The following is a 24,417-nucleotide window of genomic DNA, read 5'->3' as shown; positions in this document are numbered from 1 at the left end:
CTTTGTTCCTTTAGGGATAAATTCGGAGAATAGGGTATTACTGTATTTTCTTGCAAACTGAATACGTTTGGACAACAATTCCATACCTTAATAAAAAAGAACTGGATAAAAAGTGCAGCCATACAATTGGTTAACAATACAAAAACACAAAGAGAATATACCATAAATAGCTTTGAAAGAAGATTTTACTTTATATGTCGCTAGAAACAAATGTCTGAGTGTAGGGTGTCGTGTTTTTGGTCTATCTCATTTACAGCTATTATAAAGACAATGTTTCTGAAGGAAGGATACATTAGGAAAGTGCAAAGTTTCTGGCAGTGATGTTGTATTGCTTATGAGCAATATGTTCCTGTTGCAATGGAAGGCAGACTGCTTTTGATTCAGTTGCATGCTGTATTAGATACATAGGTTCAACTTGGGTCACATACTAAGATTAAAGCATCGGCCAAAAATAAACATTCCTCACATGCATAATGTTCCTTGTTTGAATAAGAAAGTAAAAAATGCGACTCTGGTGGGATTCGAACCCACAACCTTTGAATGACTTTGCCAATTCACTTAGAAGTCCAACGCGCTATCCATTGCGCCACAGAGCCAGATGACAATCAACTTGCGTACATCAGGGGATGATCGAGGTTTTGTCAATCCAGTGTTTACTTCACATCATATTATCAAGCCTTCTGGGATACAAGAAAGAATAATTGTTTTCTGAAACATAAAATGTCTGTAGAAGAATCACACTTCTGGGTGAACCCTTGAACTACACATTTGTTCCTTTAGGGATAAATTCGGAGAATAGGGTATTACTGTATTTTCTTGCAAACTGAATACGTTTGGACAACAATTCCATACCTTAATAAAAAAGAACTGGATAAAAAGTGCAGCCATACAATTGGTTAACAATACAAAAACACAAAGAGAATATACCATAAATAGCTTTGAAAGAAGATTTTACTTTATATGTCGCTAGAAACAAATGTCTGAGTGTAGGGTGTCGTGTTTTTGGTCTATCTCATTTACAGCTATTATAAAGACAATGTTTCTGAAGGAAGGATACATTAGGAAAGTGCAAAGTTTCTGGCAGTGATGTTGTATTGCTTATGAGCAATATGTTCCTGTTGCAATGGAAGGCAGACTGCTTTTGATTCAGTTGCATGCTGTATTAGATACATAGGTTCAACTTGGGTCACATACTAAGATTAAAGCATCGGCCAAAAATAAACTTTCCTCACATGCATAATGTTCCTTGTTTGAATAAGAAAGTAAAAAATGCGACTCTGGTGGGATTCGAACCCACAACCTTTGAATGACTTTGCCAATTCACTTAGAAGTCCAACGCGCTATCCATTGCGCCACAGAGCCAGATGACAATCAACTTGCGTACATCAGGGGATGATCGAGGTTTTGTCAATCCAGTGTTTACTTCACATCATATTATCAAGCCTTCTGGGATACAAGAAAGAATAATTGTTTTCTGAAACATAAAATGTCTGTAGAAGAATCACACTTCTGGGTGAAACCTTGAACTACACCTTTGTTCCTTTAGGGATAAATTCGGAGAATAGGGTATTACTGTATTTTCTTGCAAACTGAATACGTTTGGACAACAATTCCATACCTTAATAAAAAAGAACTGTATAAAAAGTGCAGCCATACAATTGGTTAACAATACAAAAACACAAAGAGAATATACCATAAATAGTTTTGAAAGAATATTTTACTTTATATGTCGCTAGAAACAAATGTCTGAGTGTAGGGTGTCGTGTTTTTGGTCTATCTCATTTACAGCTATTATAAAGACAATGTTTCTGAAGGAAGGATACATTAGGAAAGTGCAAAGTTTCTGGCAGTGATGTTGTATTGCTTATGAGCAATATGTTCCTGTTGCAATGGAAGGCAGACTGCTTTTGATTCAGTTGCATGCTGTATTAGATACATAGGTTCAACTTGGGTCAAATACTAAGATTAAAGCATCGGCCAAAAATAAACATTCCTCACATGCATAATGTTCCTTGTTTGAATAAGAAAGTAAAAAATGCAACTCTGGTGGGATTCGAACCCACAACCTTTGAATGACTTTGCCAATTCACTTAGAAGTCCAACGCGCTATCCATTGCGCCACAGAGCCAGATGACAATCAACTTGCGTACATCAGGGGATGATCGAGGTTTTGTCAATCCAGTGTTTACTTCACATCATATTATCAAGCCTTCTGGGATACATGAAAGAATGATTGTTTTCTGAAACATAAAATGTCTGTAGCAAGAATCACAGTTCAGGGCGAAACCTTGAACTGCACCTTTGTTCGCTTGGGGAGAAATTCAGAGAATAGGGTATTACAGTATTTTCTTGCCAAGTGAATTGGTTTGGACAACAATTCCATACCTTAATAAAAAAGAACTGGATAAAAAGTGCAGACATACAATTGGTTAACAATACAAAAACACAAAGAGAATATACCATAAATAGTTTTGAAAGAATATTTTACTTTATATGTCGCTAGAAACAAATGTCTGAGTGTAGGGTGTCGTGTTTTTGGTCCATCTCATTTACAGCTATTATAAAGACAATGTTTCTGAAGGAAGGATACATTAGGAAAGTGCAAAGTTTTTGGCAGTGATGTTGTATTCCTTATGAGCAATATGTTCCTGTTGCAATGGAAGGCAGACTGCTTTTGATTCAGTTGCATGCTGTATTAGATACATTGGTTCAACTTGGGTCAAATACTAAGATTAAAGCATCGGCCAAAAATAAACATTCCTCACATGCATAATGTTCCTTGTTTGAATAAGAAAGTAAAAAATACGACTCTGGTGGGATTCGAACCCACAACCTTTGAATGACTTTGCCAATTCACTTAGAAGTCCAACGCGCTATCCATTGCGCCACAGAGCCAGGTGAAAATCAACTTGCGTACATTAAGGGATGATCGAAGTTTTGTCAATCCAGTGTTTACTTCACATCATATTATCAAGCCTTCTGGGATACAAGAAAGAATAATTGTTTTCTGAAACATAAAATGTCTGTAGAAGAATCACACTTCTGGGTGAAACCTTGAACTACACCTTTGTTCCTTTAGGGATAAATTCGGAGAATAGGGTATTACTGTACTTTCTTGCAAACTGAATACGTTTGGACAACAATTCCATACCTTAATAAAAAAGAACTGGATAAAAAGTGCAGCCATACAATTGGTTAACAATACAAAAACACAAAGAGAATATACCATAAATAGCTTTGAAAGAAGATTTTACTTTATATGTCGCTAGAAACAAATGTCTGAGTGTAGGGTGTCGTGTTTTTGGTCTATCTCATTTACAGCTATTATAAAGACAATGTTTCTGAAGGAAGGATACATTAGGAAAGTGCAAAGTTTCTGGCAGTGATGTTGTATTGCTTATGAGCAATATGTTCCTGTTGCAATGGAAGGCAGACTGCTTTTGATTCAGTTGCATGCTGTATTAGATACATAGGTTCAACTTGGGTCAAATACTAAGATTAAAGCATCGGCCAAAAATAAACATTCCTCACATGCATAATGTTCCTTGTTTGAAAAAGAAAGTAAAAAATGCGACTCTGGTGGGATTCGAACCCACAACCTTTGAATGACTTTGCCAATTCACTTAGAAGTCCAACGCGCTATCCATTGCGCCACAGAGCCAGATGACAATCAACTTGCGTACATCAGGGGATGATCGAGGTTTTGTCAATCCAGTGTTTACTTCACATCATATTATCAAGCCTTCTGGGATACAAGAAAGAATAATTGTTTTCTGAAACATAAAATGTCTGTAGAAGAATCACACTTCTGGGTGAAACCTTGAACTACACCTTTGTTCCTTTAGGGATAAATTCGGAGAATAGGGTATTACTGTATTTTCTTGCAAACTGAATACGTTTGGACAACAATTCCATACCTTAATAAAAAAGAACTGGATAAAAAGTGCAGCCATACAATTGGTTAACAATAGAAAAAAACACAAAGAGAATATACCATAAATAGCTTTGAAAGAAGATTTTACTTTATATGTCGCTAGAAACAAATGTCTGAGTGTAGGGTGTCGTGTTTTGGTCTATCTCATTTACAGCTATTATAAAGACAATGTTTCTGAAGGAAGGATACATTAGAAAAGTGCCAAGTTTCTGGCAGTGATGTTGTATTGCTTATGAGCAATATGTTCCTGTTGCAATGGAAGGCAGACTGCTTTTGATTCAGTTGCATGCTGTATTAGATACATAGGTTCAACTTGGGTCAAATACTAAGATTAAAGCATCGGCCAAAAATAAACATTCCTCACATGCATAATGTTCCTTGTTTGAATTAGAAAGTAAAAAATGCGACTCTGGTGGGATTCGAGCCCACAACCTTTGAATGACTTTGCCAATTCACTTAGAAGTCCAACGCGCTATCCATTGCGCCACAGAGCCAGATGAAAATCAACTTGCGTACATTAAGGGGTGATCGAAGTTTTGTCAATCCAGTGTTTACTTCACATCATATTATCAAGCCTTCTGGGATACAAGAAAGAATAATTGTTTTCTGAAAAATAAAATGTCTGTAGAAGAATCACACTTCTGGGTGCAACCTTGAACTACACCTTTGTTCCTTTAGGGATAAATTCGGAGAATAGGGTATTACTGTATTTTCTTGCAAACTGAATACGTTTGGACAACAATTCCATACCTTAATAAAAAAGAACTGGATAAAAAGTGCAGCCATACAATTGGTTAACAATACAAAAACACAAAGAGAATATACCATAAATAGCTTTGAAAGAAGATTTTACTTTATATGTCGCTAGAAACAAATGTCTGAGTGTAGGGTGTCGTGTTTTTGGTCTATCTCTTTTACAGCTATTATAAAGACAATGTTTCTGAAGGAAGGATACATTAGGAAAGTGCAAAGTTTCTGGCAGTGATGTTGTATTGCTTATGAGCAATATGTTCCTGTTGCAATGGAAGGCAGACTGCTTTTGATTCAGTTGCATGCTGTATTAGATACATTGGTTCAACTTGGGTCAAATACTAAGATTAAAGCATCGGCCAAAAATAAACATTCCTCACCTGCATAATGTTCCTTGTTTGAATAAGAAAGTAAAAAATGCGACTCTGGTGGGATTTGAACCCACAACCTTTGAATGACTTTGCCAATTCACTTAGAAGTCCAACGCGCTATCCATTGCACCACAGAGCCAGATGCACATCAACTTGAGTACATTAAGGGATGATCGAAGTTTTGTCAATCCGGTGTTTACTTCACATCATATTATCAAGCCTTCTGGGATACAAGAAAGAATAATTGTTTTCGGAAACATAAAATGTCTGTAGAAGAATCACACTTCTGGGTGAAACCTTGAACTACACCTTTGTTCCTTTAGGGATAAATTCGGAGAATAGGGTATTACAGTATTTTCTTGCCAAGTGAATTGGTTTGGACAACAATTCCATACCTTAATAAAAAAGAACTGGATAAAAAGTGCAGACATACAATTGGTTAACAATACAAAAACACAAAGAGAATATACCATAAATAGCTTTGAAAGAAGATTTTACTTTATATGTCGCTAGAAACAAATGTCTGAGCGTAGGGTGTCGTGTTTTGGTCTATCTCATTTACAGCTATTATAAAGACAATGTTTCTGAAGGAAGGATACATTAGAAAAGTGCCAAGTTTCTGGTAGTGATGTTGTATTGCTTATGAGCAATATGTTCCTGTTGCAATGGAAGGCAGACTGCTTTTGATTCAGTTGCATGCTGTATTAGATACATAGGTTCAACTTGGGTCAAATACTAAGATTAAAGCATCGGCCAAAAATAAACATTCCTCACATGCATAATGTTCCTTGTTTGAATAAGAAAGTAAAAAATGCGACCCTGGTGGGATTCGAACCCACAAACTTTGAATGACTTTGCCAATTCACTTAGAAGTCCAACGCGCTATCCATTGCACCACAGAGCCAGATGAAAATCAAGTTGCGTACATTAAGGGATGATCGAAGTTTTGTCAATCCAGTGTTTACTTCACATCATATTATCAAGCCTTCTGGGATACAAGAAAGAATAATTGTTTTCTGAAACATAAAATGTCTGTAGAAGAATCACACTTCTGGGTGAAACATTGAACTACACCTTTGTTCCTTTAGGGATAAATTCGGAGAATAGGGTATTACTGTATTTTCTTGCAAACTGAATACGTTTGGACAACAATTCCATACCTTAATAAAAAAGAACTGGATAAAAAGTGCAGCCATACAATTGGTTAACAATACAAAAACACAAAGAGAATATACCATAAATAGCTTTGAAAGAAGATTTTACTTTATATGTCGCTAGAAACAAATGTCTGAGTGTAGGGTGTCGTGTTTTTGGTCTATCTCATTTACAGCTATTATAAAGACAATGTTTCTGAAGGAAGGATACATTAGGAAAGTGCAAAGTTTCTGGCAGTGATGTTGTATTGCTTATGAGCAATATGTTCCTGTTGCAATGGAAGGCAGACTGCTTTTGATTCAGTTGCATGCTGTATTAGATACATAGGTTCAACTTGGGTCACATACTAAGATTAAAGCATCGGCCAAAAATAAACATTCCTCACATGCATAATGTTCCTTGTTTGAATAAGAAAGTAAAAAATGCGACTCTGGTGGGATTCGAACCCACAACCTTTGAATGACTTTGCCAATTCACTTAGAAGTCCAACGCGCTATCCATTGCGCCACAGAGCCAGATGACAATCAACTTGCGTACATCAGGGGATGATCGAGGTTTTGTCAATCCAGTGTTTACTTCACATCATATTATCAAGCCTTCTGGGATACAAGAAAGAATAATTGTTTTCTGAAACATAAAATGTCTGTAGAAGAATCACACTTCTGGGTGAAACCTTGAACTACACATTTGTTCCTTTAGGGATAAATTCGGAGAATAGGGTATTACTGTATTTTCTTGCAAACTGAATACGTTTGGACAACAATTCCATACCTTAATAAAAAAGAACTGGATAAAAAGTGCAGCCATACAATTGGTTAACAATACAAAAACACAAAGAGAATATACCATAAATAGCTTTGAAAGAAGATTTTACTTTATATGTCGCTAGAAACAAATGTCTGAGTGTAGGGTGTCGTGTTTTTGGTCTATCTCATTTACAGCTATTATAAAGACAATGTTTCTGAAGGAAGGATACATTAGGAAAGTGCAAAGTTTCTGGCAGTGATGTTGTATTGCTTATGAGCAATATGTTCCTGTTGCAATGGAAGGCAGACTGCTTTTGATTCAGTTGCATGCTGTATTAGATACATAGGTTCAACTTGGGTCACATACTAAGATTAAAGCATCGGCCAAAAATAAACATTCCTCACATGCATAATGTTCCTTGTTTGAATAAGAAAGTAAAAAATGCGACTCTGGTGGGATTCGAACCCACAACCTTTGAATGACTTTGCCAATTCACTTAGAAGTCCAACGCGCTATCCATTGCGCCACAGAGCCAGATGACAATCAACTTGCGTACATCAGGGGATGATCGAGGTTTTGTCAATCCAGTGTTTACTTCACATCATATTATCAAGCCTTCTGGGATACAAGAAAGAATAATTGTTTTCTGAAACATAAAATGTCTGTAGAAGAATCACACTTCTGGGTGAAACCTTGAACTACACCTTTGTTCCTTTAGGGATAAATTCGGAGAATAGGGTATTACTGTATTTTCTTGCAAACTGAATACGTTTGGACAACAATTCCATACCTTAATAAAAAAGAACTGTATAAAAAGTGCAGCCATACAATTGGTTAACAATACAAAAACACAAAGAGAATATACCATAAATAGTTTTGAAAGAATATTTTACTTTATATGTCGCTAGAAACAAATGTCTGAGTGTAGGGTGTCGTGTTTTTGGTCTATCTCATTTACAGCTATTATAAAGACAATGTTTCTGAAGGAAGGATACATTAGGAAAGTGCAAAGTTTCTGGCAGTGATGTTGTATTGCTTATGAGCAATATGTTCCTGTTGCAATGGAAGGCAGACTGCTTTTGATTCAGTTGCATGCTGTATTAGATACATAGGTTCAACTTGGGTCAAATACTAAGATTAAAGCATCGGCCAAAAATAAACATTCCTCACATGCATAATGTTCCTTGTTTGAATAAGAAAGTAAAAAATGCAACTCTGGTGGGATTCGAACCCACAACCTTTGAATGACTTTGCCAATTCACTTAGAAGTCCAACGCGCTATCCATTGCGCCACAGAGCCAGATGACAATCAACTTGCGTACATCAGGGGATGATCGAGGTTTTGTCAATCCAGTGTTTACTTCACATCATATTATCAAGCCTTCTGGGATACATGAAAGAATGATTGTTTTCTGAAACATAAAATGTCTGTAGCAAGAATCACAGTTCAGGGCGAAACCTTGAACTGCACCTTTGTTCGCTTGGGGAGAAATTCAGAGAATAGGGTATTACAGTATTTTCTTGCCAAGTGAATTGGTTTGGACAACAATTCCATACCTTAATAAAAAAGAACTGGATAAAAAGTGCAGACATACAATTGGTTAACAATACAAAAACACAAAGAGAATATACCATAAATAGTTTTGAAAGAATATTTTACTTTATATGTCGCTAGAAACAAATGTCTGAGTGTAGGGTGTCGTGTTTTTGGTCCATCTCATTTACAGCTATTATAAAGACAATGTTTCTGAAGGAAGGATACATTAGGAAAGTGCAAAGTTTTTGGCAGTGATGTTGTATTCCTTATGAGCAATATGTTCCTGTTGCAATGGAAGGCAGACTGCTTTTGATTCAGTTGCATGCTGTATTAGATACATTGGTTCAACTTGGGTCAAATACTAAGATTAAAGCATCGGCCAAAAATAAACATTCCTCACATGCATAATGTTCCTTGTTTGAATAAGAAAGTAAAAAATACGACTCTGGTGGGATTCGAACCCACAACCTTTGAATGACTTTGCCAATTCACTTAGAAGTCCAACGCGCTATCCATTGCGCCACAGAGCCAGGTGAAAATCAACTTGCGTACATTAAGGGATGATCGAAGTTTTGTCAATCCAGTGTTTACTTCACATCATATTATCAAGCCTTCTGGGATACAAGAAAGAATAATTGTTTTCTGAAACATAAAATGTCTGTAGAAGAATCACACTTCTGGGTGAAACCTTGAACTACACCTTTGTTCCTTTAGGGATAAATTCGGAGAATAGGGTATTACTGTACTTTCTTGCAAACTGAATACGTTTGGACAACAATTCCATACCTTAATAAAAAAGAACTGGATAAAAAGTGCAGCCATACAATTGGTTAACAATACAAAAACACAAAGAGAATATACCATAAATAGCTTTGAAAGAAGATTTTACTTTATATGTCGCTAGAAACAAATGTCTGAGTGTAGGGTGTCGTGTTTTTGGTCTATCTCATTTACAGCTATTATAAAGACAATGTTTCTGAAGGAAGGATACATTAGGAAAGTGCAAAGTTTCTGGCAGTGATGTTGTATTGCTTATGAGCAATATGTTCCTGTTGCAATGGAAGGCAGACTGCTTTTGATTCAGTTGCATGCTGTATTAGATACATAGGTTCAACTTGGGTCAAATACTAAGATTAAAGCATCGGCCAAAAATAAACATTCCTCACATGCATAATGTTCCTTGTTTGAAAAAGAAAGTAAAAAATGCGACTCTGGTGGGATTCAAACCCACAACCTTTGAATGACTTTGCCAATTCACTTAGAAGTCCAACGCGCTATCCATTGCGCCACAGAGCCAGATGACAATCAACTTGCGTACATCAGGGGATGATCGAGGTTTTGTCAATCCAGTGTTTACTTCACATCATATTATCAAGCCTTCTGGGATACAAGAAAGAATAATTGTTTTCTGAAACATAAAATGTCTGTAGAAGAATCACACTTCTGGGTGAAACCTTGAACTACACCTTTGTTCCTTTAGGGATAAATTCGGAGAATAGGGTATTACTGTATTTTCTTGCAAACTGAATACGTTTGGACAACAATTCCATACCTTAATAAAAAAGAACTGGATAAAAAGTGCAGCCATACAATTGGTTAACAATAGAAAAAAACACAAAGAGAATATACCATAAATAGCTTTGAAAGAAGATTTTACTTTATATGTCGCTAGAAACAAATGTCTGAGTGTAGGGTGTCGTGTTTTGGTCTATCTCATTTACAGCTATTATAAAGACAATGTTTCTGAAGGAAGGATACATTAGAAAAGTGCCAAGTTTCTGGCAGTGATGTTGTATTGCTTATGAGCAATATGTTCCTGTTGCAATGGAAGGCAGACTGCTTTTGATTCAGTTGCATGCTGTATTAGATACATAGGTTCAACTTGGGTCAAATACTAAGATTAAAGCATCGGCCAAAAATAAACATTCCTCACATGCATAATGTTCCTTGTTTGAATTAGAAAGTAAAAAATGCGACTCTGGTGGGATTCGAGCCCACAACCTTTGAATGACTTTGCCAATTCACTTAGAAGTCCAACGCGCTATCCATTGCGCCACAGAGCCAGATGAAAATCAACTTGCGTACATTAAGGGGTGATCGAAGTTTTGTCAATCCAGTGTTTACTTCACATCATATTATCAAGCCTTCTGGGATACAAGAAAGAATAATTGTTTTCTGAAAAATAAAATGTCTGTAGAAGAATCACACTTCTGGGTGCAACCTTGAACTACACCTTTGTTCCTTTAGGGATAAATTCGGAGAATAGGGTATTACTGTATTTTCTTGCAAACTGAATACGTTTGGACAACAATTCCATACCTTAATAAAAAAGAACTGGATAAAAAGTGCAGCCATACAATTGGTTAACAATACAAAAACACAAAGAGAATATACCATAAATAGCTTTGAAAGAAGATTTTACTTTATATGTCGCTAGAAACAAATGTCTGAGTGTAGGGTGTCGTGTTTTTGGTCTATCTCTTTTACAGCTATTATAAAGACAATGTTTCTGAAGGAAGGATACATTAGGAAAGTGCAAAGTTTCTGGCAGTGATGTTGTATTGCTTATGAGCAATATGTTCCTGTTGCAATGGAAGGCAGACTGCTTTTGATTCAGTTGCATACTGTATTAGATACATTGGTTCAACTTGGGTCAAATACTAAGATTAAAGCATCGGCCAAAAATAAACATTCCTCACCTGCATAATGTTCCTTGTTTGAATAAGAAAGTAAAAAATGCGACTCTGGTGGGATTCGAACCCACAACCTTTGAATGACTTTGCCAATTCACTTAGAAGTCCAACGCGCTATCCATTGCACCACAGAGCCAGATGCACATCAACTTGAGTACATTAAGGGATGATCGAAGTTTTGTCAATCCGGTGTTTACTTCACATCATATTATCAAGCCTTCTGGGATACAAGAAAGAATAATTGTTTTCGGAAACATAAAATGTCTGTAGAAGAATCACACTTCTGGGTGAAACCTTGAACTACACCTTTGTTCCTTTAGGGATAAATTCGGAGAATAGGGTATTACAGTATTTTCTTGCCAAGTGAATTGGTTTGGACAACAATTCCATACCTTAATAAAAAAGAACTGGATAAAAAGTGCAGACATACAATTGGTTAACAATACAAAAACACAAAGAGAATATACCATAAATAGCTTTGAAAGAAGATTTTACTTTATATGTCGCTAGAAACAAATGTCTGAGCGTAGGGTGTCGTGTTTTGGTCTATCTCATTTACAGCTATTATAAAGACAATGTTTCTGAAGGAAGGATACATTAGAAAAGTGCCAAGTTTCTGGTAGTGATGTTGTATTGCTTATGAGCAATATGTTCCTGTTGCAATGGAAGGCAGACTGCTTTTGATTCAGTTGCATGCTGTATTAGATACATAGGTTCAACTTGGGTCAAATACTAAGATTAAAGCATCGGCCAAAAATAAACATTCCTCACATGCATAATGTTCCTTGTTTGAATAAGAAAGTAAAAAATGCAACCCTGGTGGGATTCGAACCCACAAACTTTGAATGACTTTGCCAATTCACTTAGAAGTCCAACGCGCTATCCATTGCACCACAGAGCCAGATGAAAATCAAGTTGCGTACATTAAGGGATGATCGAAGTTTTGTCAATCCAGTGTTTACTTCACATCATATTATCAAGCCTTCTGGGATACAAGAAAGAATAATTGTTTTCTGAAACATAAAATGTCTGTAGAAGAATCACACTTCTGGGTGAAACATTGAACTACACCTTTGTTCCTTTAGGGATAAATTCGGAGAATAGGGTATTACTGTATTTTCTTGCAAACTGAATACGTTTGGACAACAATTCCATACCTTAATAAAAAAGAACTGGATAAAAAGTGCAGCCATACAATTGGTTAACAATACAAAAACACAAAGAGAATATACCATAAATAGCTTTGAAAGAAGATTTTACTTTATATGTCGCTAGAAACAAATGTCTGAGTGTAGGGTGTCGTGTTTTTGGTCTATCTCATTTACAGCTATTATAAAGACAATGTTTCTGAAGGAAGGATACATTAGGAAAGTGCAAAGTTTCTGGCAGTGATGTTGTATTGCTTATGAGCAATATGTTCCTGTTGCAATGGAAGGCAGACTGCTTTTGATTCAGTTGCATGCTGTATTAGATACATAGGTTCAACTTGGGTCACATACTAAGATTAAAGCATCGGCCAAAAATAAACATTCCTCACATGCATAATGTTCCTTGTTTGAATAAGAAAGTAAAAAATGCGACTCTGGTGGGATTCGAACCCACAACCTTTGAATGACTTTGCCAATTCACTTAGAAGTCCAACGCGCTATCCATTGCGCCACAGAGCCAGATGACAATCAACTTGCGTACATCAGGGGATGATCGAGGTTTTGTCAATCCAGTGTTTACTTCACATCATATTATCAAGCCTTCTGGGATACAAGAAAGAATAATTGTTTTCTGAAACATAAAATGTCTGTAGAAGAATCACACTTCTGGGTGAAACCTTGAACTACACATTTGTTCCTTTAGGGATAAATTCGGAGAATAGGGTATTACTGTATTTTCTTGCAAACTGAATACGTTTGGACAACAATTCCATACCTTAATAAAAAAGAACTGGATAAAAAGTGCAGCCATACAATTGGTTAACAATACAAAAACACAAAGAGAATATACCATAAATAGCTTTGAAAGAAGATTTTACTTTATATGTCGCTAGAAACAAATGTCTGAGTGTAGGGTGTCGTGTTTTTGGTCTATCTCATTTACAGCTATTATAAAGACAATGTTTCTGAAGGAAGGATACATTAGGAAAGTGCAAAGTTTCTGGCAGTGATGTTGTATTGCTTATGAGCAATATGTTCCTGTTGCAATGGAAGGCAGACTGCTTTTGATTCAGTTGCATGCTGTATTAGATACATAGGTTCAACTTGGGTCACATACTAAGATTAAAGCATCGGCCAAAAATAAACATTCCTCACATGCATAATGTTCCTTGTTTGAATAAGAAAGTAAAAAATGCGACTCTGGTGGGATTCGAACCCACAACCTTTGAATGACTTTGCCAATTCACTTAGAAGTCCAACGCGCTATCCATTGCGCCACAGAGCCAGATGACAATCAACTTGCGTACATCAGGGGATGATCGAGGTTTTGTCAATCCAGTGTTTACTTCACATCATATTATCAAGCCTTCTGGGATACATGAAAGAATGATTGTTTTCTGAAACATAAAATGTCTGTAGCAAGAATCACAGTTCAGGGCGAAACCTTGAACTGCACCTTTGTTCGCTTGGGGAGAAATTCAGAGAATAGGGTATTACAGTATTTTCTTGCCAAGTGAATTGGTTTGGACAACAATTCCATACCTTAATAAAAAAGAACTGGATAAAAAGTGCAGACATACAATTGGTTAACAACACAAAAACACAAAGAGAATATACCATAAATAGTTTTGAAAGAATATTTTACTTTATATGTCGCTAGAAACAAATTTCTGAGTGTAGGGTGTCGTGTTTTTGGTCCATCTCATTTACAGCTATTATAAAGACAATGTTTCTGAAGGAAGGATACATTAGGAAAGTGCAAAGTTTCTGGCAGTGATGTTGTATTGCTTATGAGCAATATGTTCCTGTTGCAATGGAAGGCAGACTGCTTTTGATTCAGTTGCATGCTGTATTAGATACATAGGTTCAACTTGGGTCAAATACTAAGATTAAAGCATCGGCCAAAAAAGACATTCCTCACATGCATAATGTTCCTTGTTTGAATAAGAAAGTAAAAAATGCGACTCTGGTGGGATTCAAACCCACAACCTTTGAATGACTTTGCAAATTCACTTAGAAGTCCAACGCTCTATCCATTGCGCCACAGAGGGAGATAAAAATCCACTTGCGTACAGTAAGGGATGATCGACGTTTTGTCAATCCAGTGTTTACTTCACATCATATTATCAAGCCTTCTGGGGTACAAGAAAGAATAATTGTTTTCCGAAACATAAAATGTCTGTAGAAGAATCACACTTCTGGGTGAAACCTTGAACTACACCTTTGTAAAGCATCGGCCAAAAATAAACATTCCTCACATGCATAATGTTCCTTGTTTGAATAAGAAAGTAAAAAATGCAACCCTGGTGGGATTCGAACCCACAAACTTTGAATGACTTTGCCAATTCACTTAGAAGTCCAACGCGCTATCCATTGCACCACAGAGCCAGATGAAAATCAAGTTGCGTACATTAAGGGATGATCGAAGTTTTGTCAATCCAGTGTTTACTTCACATCATATTATCAAGCCTTCTGGGATACAAGAAAGAATAATTGTTTTCTGAAACATAAAATGTCTGTAGAAGAATCACACTTCTGGGTGAAACATTGAACTACACCTTTGTTCCTTTAGGGATAAATTCGGAGAATAGGGTATTACTGTATTTTCTTGCAAACTGAATACGTTTGGACAACAATTCCATACCTTAATAAAAAAGAACTGGATAAAAAGTGCAGCCATACAATTGGTTAACAATACAAAAACACAAAGAGAATATACCATAAATAGCTTTGAAAGAAGATTTTACTTTATATGTCGCTAGAAACAAATGTCTGAGTGTAGGGTGTCGTGTTTTTGGTCTATCGCATTTACAGCTATTATAAAGACAATGTTTCTGAAGGAAGGATACATTAGGAAAGTGCAAAGTTTCTGGCAGTGATGTTGTATTGCTTATGAGCAATATGTTCCTGTTGCAATGGAAGGCAGACTGCTTTTGATTCAGTTGCATGCTGTATTAGATACATAGGTTCAACTTGGGTCACATACTAAGATTAAAGCATCGGCCAAAAATAAACATTCCTCACATGCATAATGTTCCTTGTTTGAATAAGAAAGTAAAAAATGCGACTCTGGTGGGATTCGAACCCACAACCTTTGAATGACTTTGCCAATTCACTTAGAAGTCCAACGCGCTATCCATTGCGCCACAGAGCCAGATGACAATCAACTTGCGTACATCAGGGGATGATCGAGGTTTTGTCAATCCAGTGTTTACTTCACATCATATTATCAAGCCTTCTGGGATACAAGAAAGAATAATTGTTTTCTGAAACATAAAATGTCTGTAGAAGAATCACACTTCTGGGTGAAACCTTGAACTACACCTTTGTTCCTTTAGGGATAAATTCGGAGAATAGGGTATTACTGTATTTTCTTGCAAACTGAATACGTTTGGACAACAATTCCATACCTTAATAAAAAAGAACTGTATAAAAAGTGCAGCCATACAATTGGTTAACAATACAAAAACACAAAGAGAATATACCATAAATAGTTTTGAAAGAATATTTTACTTTATATGTCGCTAGAAACAAATGTCTGAGTGTAGGGTGTCGTGTTTTTGGTCTATCTCATTTACAGCTATTATAAAGACAATGTTTCTGAAGGAAGGATACATTAGGAAAGTGCAAAGTTTCTGGCAGTGATGTTGTATTGCTTATGAGCAATATGTTCCTGTTGCAATGGAAGGCAGACTGCTTTTGATTCAGTTGCATGCTGTATTAGATACATAGGTTCAACTTGGGTCAAATACTAAGATTAAAGCATCGGCCAAAAATAAACATTCCTCACATGCATAATGTTCCTTGTTTGAATAAGAAAGTAAAAAATGCAACTCTGGTGGGATTCGAACCCACAACCTTTGAATGACTTTGCCAATTCACTTAGAAGTCCAACGCGCTATCCATTGCGCCACAGAGCCAGATGACAATCAACTTGCGTACATCAGGGGATGATCGAGGTTTTGTCAATCCAGTGTTTACTTCACATCATATTATCAAGCCTTCTGGGATACATGAAAGAATGATTGTTTTCTGAAACATAAAATGTCTGTAGCAAGAATCACAGTTCAGGGCGAAACCTTGAACTGCACCTTTGTTCGCTTGGGGAGAAATTCAGAGAATAGGGTATTACAGTATTTTCTTGCCAAGTGAATTGGTTTGGACAACAATTCCATACCTTAATAAAAAAGAACTGGATAAAAAGTGCAGACATACAATTGGTTAACAATACAAAAACACAAAGAGAATATACCATAAATAGTTTTGAAAGAATATTTTACTTTATATGTCGCTAGAAACAAATGTCTGAGTGTAGGGTGTCGTGTTTTTGGTCCATCTCATTTACAGCTATTATAAAGACAATGTTTCTGAAGGAAGGATACATTAGGAAAGTGCAAAGTTTTTGGCAGTGATGTTGTATTCCTTATGAGCAATATGTTCCTGTTGCAATGGAAGGCAGACTGCTTTTGATTCAGTTGCATGCTGTATTAGATACATTGGTTCAACTTGGGTCAAATACTAAGATTAAAGCATCGGCCAAAAATAAACATTCCTCACATGCATAATGTTCCTTGTTTGAAAAAGAAAGTAAAAAATGCGACTCTGGTGGGATTCAAACCCACAACCTTTGAATGACTTTGCCAATTCACTTAGAAGTCCAACGCGCTATCCATTGCGCCACAGAGCCAGATGACAATCAACTTGCGTACATCAGGGGATGATCGAGGTTTTGTCAATCCAGTGTTTACTTCACATCATATTATCAAGCCTTCTGGGATACAAGAAAGAATAATTGTTTTCTGAAACATAAAATGTCTGTAGAAGAATCACACTTCTGGGTGAAACCTTGAACTACACCTTTGTTCCTTTAGGGATAAATTCGGAGAATAGGGTATTACTGTATTTTCTTGCAAACTGAATACGTTTGGACAACAATTCCATACCTTAATAAAAAAGAACTGGATAAAAAGTGCAGCCATACAATTGGTTAACAATAGAAAAAAACACAAAGAGAATATACCATAAATAGCTTTGAAAGAAGATTTTACTTTATATGTCGCTAGAAACAAATGTCTGAGTGTAGGGTGTCGTGTTTTGGTCTATCTCATTTACAGCTATTATAAAGACAATGTTTCTGAAGGAAGGATACATTAGAAAAGTGCCAAGTTTCTGGCAGTGATGTTGTATTGCTTATGAGCAATATGTTCCTGTTGCAATGGAAGGCAGACTGCTTTTGATTCAGTTGCATGCTGTATTAGATACATAGGTTCAACTTGGGTCAAATACTAAGATTAAAGCATCGGCCAAAAATAAACATTCCTCACATGCATAATGTTCCTTGTTTGAATTAGAAAGTAAAAAATGCGACTCTGGTGGGATTCGAGCCCACAACCTTTGAATGACTTTGCCAATTCACTTAGAAGTCCAACGCGCTATCCATTGCGCCACAGAGCCAGATGAAAATCAACTTGCGTACATTAAGGGGTGATCGAAGTTTTGTCAATCCAGTGTTTACTTCACATCATATTATCAAGCCTTCTGGGATACAAGAAAGAATAATTGTTTTCTGAAAAATAAAATGTCTGTAGAAGAATCACACTTCTGGGTGCAACCTTGAACTACACCTTTGTTCCTTTAGGGATAAATTCGGAGAATAGGGTATTACTGTATTTTCTTGCAAACTGAATACGTTTGGACAACAATTCCATACCTTAATAAAAAAGAACTGGATAAAAAGTGCAGCCATACAATTGGTTAACAATACAAAAACACAAAGAGAATATACCATAAATAGCTTTGAAAGAAGATTTTACTTTATATGTCGCTAGAAACAAATGTCTGAGTGTAGGGTGTCGTGTTTTGGTCTATCTCTTTTACAGCTATTATAAAGACAATGTTTCTGAAGGAAGGATACATTAGGAAAGTGCAAAGTTTCTGGCAGTGATGTTGTATTGCTTATGAGCAATATGTTCCTGTTGCAATGGAAGGCAGACTGCTTTTGATTCAGTTGCATACTGTATTAGATACATTGGTTCAACTTGGGTCAAATACTAAGATTAAAGCATCGGCCAAAAATAAACATTCCTCACCTGCATAATGTTCCTTGTTTGAATAAGAAAGTAAAAAATGCGACTCTGGTGGGATTCGAACCCACAACCTTTGAATGACTTTGCCAATTCACTTAGAAGTCCAACGCGCTATCCATTGCACCACAGAGCCAGATGCACATCAACTTGAGTACATTAAGGGATGATCGAAGTTTTGTCAATCCGGTGTTTACTTCACATCATATTATCAAGCCTTCTGGGATACAAGAAAGAATAATTGTTTTCGGAAACATAAAATGTCTGTAGAAGAATCACACTTCTGGGTGAAACCTTGAACTACACCTTTGTTCCTTTAGGGATAAATTCGGAGAATAGGGTATTACAGTATTTTCTTGCCAAGTGAATTGGTTTGGACAACAATTCCATACCTTAATAAAAAAGAACTGGATAAAAAGTGCAGACATACAATTGGTTAACAATACAAAAACACAAAGAGAATATACCATAAATAGCTTTGAAAGAAGATTTTACTTTATATGTCGCTAGAAACAAATGTCTGAGCGTAGGGTGTCGTGTTTTGGTCTATCTCATTTACAGCTATTATAAAGACAATGTTTCTGAAGGAAGGATACATTAGAAAAGTGCCAAGTTTCTGGTAGTGATGTTGTATTGCTTATGAGCAATATGTTCCTGTTGCAATGGAAGGCAGACTGCTTTTGATTCAGTTGCATGCTGTATTAGATACATAGGTTCAACTTGGGTCAAATACTAAGATTAAAGCATCGGCCAAAAATAAACATTCCTCACATGCATAATGTTCCTTGTTTGAATAAGAAAGTAAAAAATGCAACCCTGGTGGGATTCGAACCCACAAACTTTGAATGACTTTGCCAATTCACTTAGAAGTCCAACGCGCTATCCATTGCACCACAGAGCCAGATGAAAATCAAGTTGCGTACATTAAGGGATGATCGAAGTTTTGTCAATCCAGTGTTTACTTCACATCATATTATCAAGCCTTCTGGGATACAAGAAAGAATAATTGTTTTCTGAAACATAAAATGTCTGTAGAAGAATCACACTTCTGGGTGAAACATTGAACTACACCTTTGTTCCTTTAGGGATAAATTCGGAGAATAGGGTATTACTGTATTTTCTTGCAAACTGAATACGTTTGGACAACAATTCCATACCTTAATAAAAAAGAACTGGATAAAAAGTGCAGCCATACAATTGGTTAACAATACAAAAACACAAAGAGAATATACCATAAATAGCTTTGAAAGAAGATTTTACTTTATATGTCGCTAGAAACAAATGTCTGAGTGTAGGGTGTCGTGTTTTTGGTCTATCGCATTTACAGCTATTATAAAGACAATGTTTCTGAAGGAAGGATACATTAGGAAAGTGCAAAGTTTCTGGCAGTGATGTTGTATTGCTTATGAGCAATATGTTCCTGTTGCAATGGAAGGCAGACTGCTTTTGATTCAGTTGCATGCTGTATTAGATACATAGGTTCAACTTGGGTCACATACTAAGATTAAAGCATCGGCCAAAAATAAACATTCCTCACATGCATAATGTTCCTTGTTTGAATAAGAAAGTAAAAAATGCGACTCTGGTGGGATTCGAACCCACAACCTTTGAATGACTTTGCCAATTCACTTAGAAGTCCAACGCGCTATCCATTGCGCCACAGAGCCAGATGACAATCAACTTGCGTACATCAGGGGATGATCGAGGTTTTGTCAATCCAGTGTTTACTTCACATCATATTATCAAGCCTTCTGGGATACAAGAAAGAATAATTGTTTTCTGAAACATAAAATGTCTGTAGAAGAATCACACTTCTGGGTGAAACCTTGAACTACACCTTTGTTCCTTTAGGGATAAATTCGGAGAATAGGGTATTACTGTATTTTCTTGCAAACTGAATACGTTTGGACAACAATTCCATACCTTAATAAAAAAGAACTGTATAAAAAGTGCAGCCATACAATTGGTTAACAATACAAAAACACAAAGAGAATATACCATAAATAGTTTTGAAAGAATATTTTACTTTATATGTCGCTAGAAACAAATGTCTGAGTGTAGGGTGTCGTGTTTTTGGTCTATCTCATTTACAGCTATTATAAAGACAATGTTTCTGAAGGAAGGATACATTAGGAAAGTGCAAAGTTTCTGGCAGTGATGTTGTATTGCTTATGAGCAATATGTTCCTGTTGCAATGGAAGGCAGACTGCTTTTGATTCAGTTGCATGCTGTATTAGATACATAGGTTCAACTTGGGTCAAATACTAAGATTAAAGCATCGGCCAAAAATAAACATTCCTCACATGCATAATGTTCCTTGTTTGAATAAGAAAGTAAAAAATGCAACTCTGGTGGGATTCGAACCCACAACCTTTGAATGACTTTGCCAATTCACTTAGAAGTCCAACGCGCTATCCATTGCGCCACAGAGCCAGATGACAATCAACTTGCGTACATCAGGGGATGATCGAGGTTTTGTCAATCCAGTGTTTACTTCACATCATATTATCAAGCCTTCTGGGATACATGAAAGAATGATTGTTTTCTGAAACATAAAATGTCTGTAGCAAGAATCACAGTTCAGGGCGAAACCTTGAACTGCACCTTTGTTCGCTTGGGGAGAAATTCAGAGAATAGGGTATTACAGTATTTTCTTGCCAAGTGAATTGGTTTGGACAACAATTCCATACCTTAATAAAAAAGAACTGGATAAAAAGTGCAGACATACAATTGGTTAACAATACAAAAACACAAAGAGAATATACCATAAATAGTTTTGAAAGAATATTTTACTTTATATGTCGCTAGAAACAAATGTCTGAGTGTAGGGTGTCGTGTTTTTGGTCCATCTCATTTACAGCTATTATAAAGACAATGTTTCTGAAGGAAGGATACATTAGGAAAGTGCAAAGTTTTTGGCAGTGATGTTGTATTCCTTATGAGCAATATGTTCCTGTTGCAATGGAAGGCAGACTGCTTTTGATTCAGTTGCATGCTGTATTAGATACATTGGTTCAACTTGGGTCAAATACTAAGATTAAAGCATCGGCCAAAAATAAACATTCCTCACATGCATAATGTTCCTTGTTTGAAAAAGAAAGTAAAAAATGCGACTCTGGTGGGATTCAAACCCACAACCTTTGAATGACTTTGCCAATTCACTTAGAAGTCCAACGCGCTATCCATTGCGCCACAGAGCCAGATGACAATCAACTTGCGTACATCAGGGGATGATCGAGGTTTTGTCAATCCAGTGTTTACTTCACATCATATTATCAAGCCTTCTGGGATACAAGAAAGAATAATTGTTTTCTGAAACATAAAATGTCTGTAGAAGAATCACACTTCTGGGTGAAACCTTGAACTACACCTTTGTTCCTTTAGGGATAAATTCGGAGAATAGGGTATTACTGTATTTTCTTGCAAACTGAATACGTTTGGACAACAATTCCATACCTTAATAAAAAAGAACTGGATAAAAAGTGCAGCCATACAATTGGTTAACAATAGAAAAAAACACAAAGAGAATATACCATAAATAGCTTTGAAAGAAGATTTTACTTTATATGTCGCTAGAAACAAATGTCTGAGTGTAGGGTGTCGTGTTTTGGTCTATCTCATTTACAGCTATTATAAAGACAATGTTTCTGAAGGAAGGATACATTAGAAAAGTGCCAAGTTTCTGGCAGTGATGTTGTATTGCTTATGAGCAATATGTTCCTGTTGCAATGGAAGGCAGACTGCTTTTGATTCAGTTGCATGCTGTATTAGATACATAGGTTCAACTTGGGTCAAATACTAAGATTAAAGCATCGGCCAAAAATAAACATTCCTCACATGCATAATGTTCCTTGTTTGAATTAGAAAGTAAAAAATGCGACTCTGGTGGGATTCGAGCCCACAACCTTTGAATGACTTTGCCAATTCACTTAGAAGTCCAACGCGCTATCCATTGCGCCACAGAGCCAGATGAAAATCAACTTGCGTACATTAAGGGGTGATCGAAGTTTTGTCAATCCAGTGTTTACTTCACATCATATTATCAAGCCTTCTGGGATACAAGAAAGAATAATTGTTTTCTGAAAAATAAAATGTCTGTAGAAGAATCACACTTCTGGGTGCAACCTTGAACTACACCTTTGTTCCTTTAGGGATAAATTCGGAGAATAGGGTATTACTGTATTTTCTTGCAAACTGAATACGTTTGGACAACAATTCCATACCTTAATAAAAAAGAACTGGATAAAAAGTGCAGCCATACAATTGGTTAACAATACAAAAACACAAAGAGAATATACCATAAATAGCTTTGAAAGAAGATTTTACTTTATATGTCGCTAGAAACAAATGTCTGAGTGTAGGGTGTCGTGTTTTGGTCTATCTCTTTTACAGCTATTATAAAGACAATGTTTCTGAAGGAAGGATACATTAGGAAAGTGCAAAGTTTCTGGCAGTGATGTTGTATTGCTTATGAGCAATATGTTCCTGTTGCAATGGAAGGCAGACTGCTTTTGATTCAGTTGCATACTGTATTAGATACATTGGTTCAACTTGGGTCAAATACTAAGATTAAAGCATCGGCCAAAAATAAACATTCCTCACCTGCATAATGTTCCTTGTTTGAATAAGAAAGTAAAAAATGCGACTCTGGTGGGATTCGAACCCACAACCTTTGAATGACTTTGCCAATTCACTTAGAAGTCCAACGCGCTATCCATTGCACCACAGAGCCAGATGCACATCAACTTGAGTACATTAAGGGATGATCGAAGTTTTGTCAATCCGGTGTTTACTTCACATCATATTATCAAGCCTTCTGGGATACAAGAAAGAATAATTGTTTTCGGAAACATAAAATGTCTGTAGAAGAATCACACTTCTGGGTGAAACCTTGAACTACACCTTTGTTCCTTTAGGGATAAATTCGGAGAATAGGGTATTACAGTATTTTCTTGCCAAGTGAATTGGTTTGGACAACAATTCCATACCTTAATAAAAAAGAACTGGATAAAAAGTGCAGACATACAATTGGTTAACAATACAAAAACACAAAGAGAATATACCATAAATAGCTTTGAAAGAAGATTTTACTTTATATGTCGCTAGAAACAAATGTCTGAGCGTAGGGTGTCGTGTTTTGGTCTATCTCATTTACAGCTATTATAAAGACAATGTTTCTGAAGGAAGGATACATTAGAAAAGTGCCAAGTTTCTGGTAGTGATGTTGTATTGCTTATGAGCAATATGTTCCTGTTGCAATGGAAGGCAGACTGCTTTTGATTCAGTTGCATGCTGTATTAGATACATAGGTTCAACTTGGGTCAAATACTAAGATTAAAGCATCGGCCAAAAATAAACATTCCTCACATGCATAATGTTCCTTGTTTGAATAAGAAAGTAAAAAATGCAACCCTGGTGGGATTCGAACCCACAAACTTTGAATGACTTTGCCAATTCACTTAGAAGTCCAACGCGCTATCCATTGCACCACAGAGCCAGATGAAAATCAAGTTGCGTACATTAAGGGATGATCGAAGTTTTGTCAATCCAGTGTTTACTTCACATCATATTATCAAGCCTTCTGGGATACAAGAAAGAATAATTGTTTTCTGAAACATAAAATGTCTGTAGAAGAATCACACTTCTGGGTGAAACATTGAACTACACCTTTGTTCCTTTAGGGATAAATTCGGAGAATAGGGTATTACTGTATTTTCTTGCAAACTGAATACGTTTGGACAACAATTCCATACCTTAATAAAAAAGAACTGGATAAAAAGTGCAGCCATACAATTGGTTAACAATACAAAAACACAAAGAGAATATACCATAAATAGCTTTGAAAGAAGATTTTACTTTATATGTCGCTAGAAACAAATGTCTGAGTGTAGGGTGTCGTGTTTTTGGTCTATCTCATTTACAGCTATTATAAAGACAATGTTTCTGAAGGAAGGATACATTAGGAAAGTGCAAAGTTTCTGGCAGTGATGTTGTATTGC

General features: G+C 36.2%; 22 non-coding genes across 22 annotated transcripts; all 22 read right to left on the bottom strand.

Moving 5' to 3' along the window:
• Positions 1 to 506: 506 nt before the first annotated feature.
• TRNAR-UCU (transfer RNA arginine (anticodon UCU)) lies at positions 507 to 596 on the bottom strand. Its single transcript is given in 2 exon segments — positions 507 to 542; positions 560 to 596. It is a non-coding gene; the product is annotated as a tRNA-Arg (tRNA).
• A 676-nt stretch (positions 597 to 1,272) lies between these two features.
• Positions 1,273 to 1,362, bottom strand: TRNAR-UCU (transfer RNA arginine (anticodon UCU)). The gene is given in 2 exon segments: positions 1,273 to 1,308; positions 1,326 to 1,362. It is a non-coding gene; the product is annotated as a tRNA-Arg (tRNA).
• A 676-nt stretch (positions 1,363 to 2,038) lies between these two features.
• Positions 2,039 to 2,128, bottom strand: TRNAR-UCU (transfer RNA arginine (anticodon UCU)). The gene is given in 2 exon segments: positions 2,039 to 2,074; positions 2,092 to 2,128. It is a non-coding gene; the product is annotated as a tRNA-Arg (tRNA).
• Positions 2,129 to 2,805: 677 nt separating this feature from the next.
• Positions 2,806 to 2,895, bottom strand: TRNAR-UCU (transfer RNA arginine (anticodon UCU)). Its single transcript is given in 2 exon segments — positions 2,806 to 2,841; positions 2,859 to 2,895. It is a non-coding gene; the product is annotated as a tRNA-Arg (tRNA).
• Positions 2,896 to 3,571: 676 nt separating this feature from the next.
• Positions 3,572 to 3,661, bottom strand: TRNAR-UCU (transfer RNA arginine (anticodon UCU)). Its single transcript is given in 2 exon segments — positions 3,572 to 3,607; positions 3,625 to 3,661. It is a non-coding gene; the product is annotated as a tRNA-Arg (tRNA).
• Positions 3,662 to 5,104: 1,443 nt separating this feature from the next.
• On the bottom strand, positions 5,105 to 5,194 carry TRNAR-UCU (transfer RNA arginine (anticodon UCU)). Its single transcript is given in 2 exon segments — positions 5,105 to 5,140; positions 5,158 to 5,194. It is a non-coding gene; the product is annotated as a tRNA-Arg (tRNA).
• Positions 5,195 to 6,635: 1,441 nt separating this feature from the next.
• TRNAR-UCU (transfer RNA arginine (anticodon UCU)) lies at positions 6,636 to 6,725 on the bottom strand. The gene is given in 2 exon segments: positions 6,636 to 6,671; positions 6,689 to 6,725. It is a non-coding gene; the product is annotated as a tRNA-Arg (tRNA).
• A 676-nt stretch (positions 6,726 to 7,401) lies between these two features.
• TRNAR-UCU (transfer RNA arginine (anticodon UCU)) lies at positions 7,402 to 7,491 on the bottom strand. Its single transcript is given in 2 exon segments — positions 7,402 to 7,437; positions 7,455 to 7,491. It is a non-coding gene; the product is annotated as a tRNA-Arg (tRNA).
• Positions 7,492 to 8,167: 676 nt separating this feature from the next.
• TRNAR-UCU (transfer RNA arginine (anticodon UCU)) lies at positions 8,168 to 8,257 on the bottom strand. Its single transcript is given in 2 exon segments — positions 8,168 to 8,203; positions 8,221 to 8,257. It is a non-coding gene; the product is annotated as a tRNA-Arg (tRNA).
• Positions 8,258 to 8,934: 677 nt separating this feature from the next.
• TRNAR-UCU (transfer RNA arginine (anticodon UCU)) lies at positions 8,935 to 9,024 on the bottom strand. Its single transcript is given in 2 exon segments — positions 8,935 to 8,970; positions 8,988 to 9,024. It is a non-coding gene; the product is annotated as a tRNA-Arg (tRNA).
• Positions 9,025 to 9,700: 676 nt separating this feature from the next.
• Positions 9,701 to 9,790, bottom strand: TRNAR-UCU (transfer RNA arginine (anticodon UCU)). Its single transcript is given in 2 exon segments — positions 9,701 to 9,736; positions 9,754 to 9,790. It is a non-coding gene; the product is annotated as a tRNA-Arg (tRNA).
• Positions 9,791 to 11,233: 1,443 nt separating this feature from the next.
• Positions 11,234 to 11,323, bottom strand: TRNAR-UCU (transfer RNA arginine (anticodon UCU)). Its single transcript is given in 2 exon segments — positions 11,234 to 11,269; positions 11,287 to 11,323. It is a non-coding gene; the product is annotated as a tRNA-Arg (tRNA).
• A 1,441-nt stretch (positions 11,324 to 12,764) lies between these two features.
• TRNAR-UCU (transfer RNA arginine (anticodon UCU)) lies at positions 12,765 to 12,854 on the bottom strand. Its single transcript is given in 2 exon segments — positions 12,765 to 12,800; positions 12,818 to 12,854. It is a non-coding gene; the product is annotated as a tRNA-Arg (tRNA).
• A 676-nt stretch (positions 12,855 to 13,530) lies between these two features.
• TRNAR-UCU (transfer RNA arginine (anticodon UCU)) lies at positions 13,531 to 13,620 on the bottom strand. Its single transcript is given in 2 exon segments — positions 13,531 to 13,566; positions 13,584 to 13,620. It is a non-coding gene; the product is annotated as a tRNA-Arg (tRNA).
• Positions 13,621 to 15,399: 1,779 nt separating this feature from the next.
• Positions 15,400 to 15,489, bottom strand: TRNAR-UCU (transfer RNA arginine (anticodon UCU)). The gene is given in 2 exon segments: positions 15,400 to 15,435; positions 15,453 to 15,489. It is a non-coding gene; the product is annotated as a tRNA-Arg (tRNA).
• A 676-nt stretch (positions 15,490 to 16,165) lies between these two features.
• Positions 16,166 to 16,255, bottom strand: TRNAR-UCU (transfer RNA arginine (anticodon UCU)). Its single transcript is given in 2 exon segments — positions 16,166 to 16,201; positions 16,219 to 16,255. It is a non-coding gene; the product is annotated as a tRNA-Arg (tRNA).
• Positions 16,256 to 16,932: 677 nt separating this feature from the next.
• On the bottom strand, positions 16,933 to 17,022 carry TRNAR-UCU (transfer RNA arginine (anticodon UCU)). Its single transcript is given in 2 exon segments — positions 16,933 to 16,968; positions 16,986 to 17,022. It is a non-coding gene; the product is annotated as a tRNA-Arg (tRNA).
• A 1,442-nt stretch (positions 17,023 to 18,464) lies between these two features.
• Positions 18,465 to 18,554, bottom strand: TRNAR-UCU (transfer RNA arginine (anticodon UCU)). Its single transcript is given in 2 exon segments — positions 18,465 to 18,500; positions 18,518 to 18,554. It is a non-coding gene; the product is annotated as a tRNA-Arg (tRNA).
• A 1,441-nt stretch (positions 18,555 to 19,995) lies between these two features.
• On the bottom strand, positions 19,996 to 20,085 carry TRNAR-UCU (transfer RNA arginine (anticodon UCU)). Its single transcript is given in 2 exon segments — positions 19,996 to 20,031; positions 20,049 to 20,085. It is a non-coding gene; the product is annotated as a tRNA-Arg (tRNA).
• A 676-nt stretch (positions 20,086 to 20,761) lies between these two features.
• On the bottom strand, positions 20,762 to 20,851 carry TRNAR-UCU (transfer RNA arginine (anticodon UCU)). The gene is given in 2 exon segments: positions 20,762 to 20,797; positions 20,815 to 20,851. It is a non-coding gene; the product is annotated as a tRNA-Arg (tRNA).
• Positions 20,852 to 21,528: 677 nt separating this feature from the next.
• Positions 21,529 to 21,618, bottom strand: TRNAR-UCU (transfer RNA arginine (anticodon UCU)). The gene is given in 2 exon segments: positions 21,529 to 21,564; positions 21,582 to 21,618. It is a non-coding gene; the product is annotated as a tRNA-Arg (tRNA).
• A 1,442-nt stretch (positions 21,619 to 23,060) lies between these two features.
• Positions 23,061 to 23,150, bottom strand: TRNAR-UCU (transfer RNA arginine (anticodon UCU)). Its single transcript is given in 2 exon segments — positions 23,061 to 23,096; positions 23,114 to 23,150. It is a non-coding gene; the product is annotated as a tRNA-Arg (tRNA).
• Positions 23,151 to 24,417: the final 1,267 nt, after the last annotated feature.

The sequence above is a fragment of the Ambystoma mexicanum genome, assembly GCF_040938575.1.
Source record: "Ambystoma mexicanum isolate Mex_15411 chromosome 12 unlocalized genomic scaffold, UKY_AmexF1_1 Mex_chr12_unloc.1, whole genome shotgun sequence".
Classification (NCBI taxonomy): Eukaryota; Metazoa; Chordata; class Amphibia; order Caudata; family Ambystomatidae; genus Ambystoma; species Ambystoma mexicanum.
This window is presented reverse-complemented; position numbering and strand designations above follow the sequence as displayed.